Here is a 3215-nt window from a genome sequence, read left to right on the forward strand (position 1 = left end):
ATACCTTTTATTCCCTTCTCTTGTCTTATTGCTATTGCTAAGACTTCCAAAACAATATTGAATAAAAGAGGTGATAGTGGGCATCCTTGCCTAGTTCTTGGTGATTAATTTTATAAAATATAATGAATGAGAATGATTGTGCGAAATGCATAGGGAACGAAGAATAGTGTGAAACAAAAAATTAGCAAAGTAATACAAAATAAAATTAAGAAAAAAAAGAAATTCTTAACAGCAGATTTCCCCAATTCAGTACATCTAAAAAATAACTGGATTAATAATGATATTTGTCATAAAAATAATAATAATTAAAACTTACATCATAACAATTGTACATTAAATTAATTAGAATAGGACTCTACTATGTGTTAGGACTGCATGGATCATAACAAGTTGTGTCTGACACTGAGAAGAACGGGAGTCCCAAAGCACTTAACTATGCTCATAAAAAACCCTATACCTGGAAAAGGACGTTGTTGTGTGAACAGAGCAGGGAGACACTACATGGATTAAAATTAAGAAAGAAATGAGTCAGGGTCCTATTCTGTTTACGTAACTATTCAATCTGCATGCTGAGAAAATCATTTGAGAAGCTGGACTCTGTGAATAGGAATGTGGCATCAGGATTGGGAGAATCATCAACAATCTGTGTTATGCAAATGGCACAAACTAGACTGCTGAAAGAGAGGAGGATGTGAAGCACTTGTTGTAGAAGACCAAGGAATCCAATGTTCAATATATATTGCATCTCAATGTCAAGAAAACAAAGATCCTTAGAACTGGACCAATAAGCAGCATCATGATGGATGGATAAGAGTTTGAAATTTTCATTAACTTCATCCTGCTTGAATCCACAATTAAAACCCTTAGTATCAGCAATCAGGAACTAAGGAGATGAATTACACTAGGAAACCTCCAGTTAGGGACTTTCCAAACGATTGGGGGGGGGCGGTGAGGTGTAATAATGTCAGTTTGAGGATTAAGGTGTGTATCATTCAGGCAATGGTCTTTCTGATCACTTCCCATGCACCTGAGAACTGGGCAATAAATAGGGATGACAGAAGAATCAATGCCCTTGAGCTGTGGTGTTGGAGAAGAGCACTGAGCATCCCATGGACTGACAAAAGAACAGCAATGACACAATCCACCTAAATGGACCGAGTAACCCCATATTTGGAAACTAACAGAGGGCACCCAATCAGCAGCCTCCATTGAGAACCCTACCCCCAACCCTTGCTTATAAAAATTTGAATAAGACTTCCTCATTTGTGACTTCCCATTCCCACTGCCTTCCTCTGTCATGGGACTGCGGAATTTCACCTGAAACCTGGTAATAAACTCCTTTGTTTAAATTCATCTGGTTTTCCATGGCCTTTTTACCTCACATCGTGGTGCTGGAAACCAAGGAGGAATATGTGACTCTGGGCCGCTCCTCTACTGAGTACCAGGTGGTGAACTGGGCCCTCTCCAGACCTTGCCCCTCTTCCTAGCCATCTGAGGTAAATGGTCTGCAACCCTTTCCTTACCTCTCTTCCCTGTACTCTTCTCCAGGAGCCCTGCCTGTAGCGTGCACCAGGGCTTCCTGTGCCTTGCTGGTAATAAAGTCCTTTGTTTTACTACATTTGGTTCTCTGTGGCCTTTTTACCTCAAAAGGACCACCAGAGAGGTAAAGCCTTTTGTGTTAGTAATCTAATTCCCTATGCACTACACTATAAGAGCACATACAAAATTCAAATAAAGCAAAAAATTAAAGAGATTTGTCAAAATATCTATTTATATTCCATTCAGGTTGTATGAGTGTTTCCCCAAGAAAATGAACTTTTTCTGATTGTCTGCTTATAACCAATTTTATCTTATAGATAATTACATTATATCAGAGTTCATCATGGTGTTTAACTGTATTACTCTACAAAGAATCAATGCCCACCCATGTGTACACAAGGTAACCATCATCAGAGTCAACTTCAACTCACAGTAATCCTATATATAACAGAATAAAATACTCTAAATTTTGTTATACTTGAGACATTCTTTCAGTCATTTTATCAATCTATCTTGTTAAGAGTCTTTCTCTTTTTTTTTTCTGACTCTTTTAATCATGCATGAAGTACTTCTCCAAGTAATGGGAGCTCCTGATGTCATGTTCTAAGTATGTGAAATGAAGACTTAAATGGATTGACTATAATCTTTCTGAATGCTACAGCTGTTCTTTGTATTTTCTTTATATCAGAATTGTTACAGTCTAATACTAGTTGAAAGGGAGCTTTGGTGGCCCAGTGACAAGAATCTGTGCTGTAATCCTGAACTCACATGGTTCAAATCCACTAGCTTCCTCACAGGAGAAGAATGAGCAATTTTCTCATGTGTTTGTAAAACACAATGGAAGGTTAGCTATGGGTTAGTTTTGACACCAGGGTAAACAACAACACTAATTGATAAGATTTAAAAACAATCTATCTCTGCATGATTCTACAAAGTTGTCAGAGTTTGTCATATATTGTTTAATAAGTAGTTAATGATGTAAGCAACTAATGATATTAAAACAAAACAAAACACCAAATAGTAGCTCAACAACTAATGACAGAAGACATCTACTAGGAACGTTTTATATTCATGATAGGAACTACAAAACTTGTCTATATGTTGAATTAATCATTTTCATCTTCACTTACAGAATCATGTGTTTGCTAAACTGTCATAGTCAATTTATACGAAAATTATTTCACTTTAAAATGTCATCATTTCATCAATTACATTGCCTCCTCTCACCAAAATTACATGATAATATCGGTTAACAATTATTGTAAATCTGATTTTTCCCCCATGAAGTTTGACTTCAAATGAATTAGGAAAGTAAGATGCATCCCTTATCTTGCCCAAGGCAAAACAGAGCTCACTTGACTGATTTTAACATTAAATCAGTATATCTACTTACAAGCAACACTGCCAGTACATTCATCTGATAATAAATAATGTAGCTTCTGCTTGAAGGCCATGAAAGTTTCCTTTTGCAACATCTTAAAGCTATAATTTTCTCATTTCTGAAGGAATGTGATGGACAAATCACTCAAGTAAAAAAAAATCAAAACTAAAACACTCCTTTAAAATGGAGGTAAATCTGAACTGGTATTTCACATATTTTCTCAGTGTTCTTAAAATATAAAATACTTTTATAGGCTTTGTAATCAGTAATTTTTCTAAATTTAATATATATTATA

The sequence above is a fragment of the Elephantulus edwardii genome, unplaced genomic scaffold (assembly GCF_000299155.1).
Source record: "Elephantulus edwardii isolate Elephantulus edwardi_28Jun2011 unplaced genomic scaffold, EleEdw1.0 scaffold00119, whole genome shotgun sequence".
Lineage (NCBI taxonomy): Eukaryota > Metazoa > Chordata > Mammalia > Macroscelidea > Macroscelididae > Elephantulus > Elephantulus edwardii.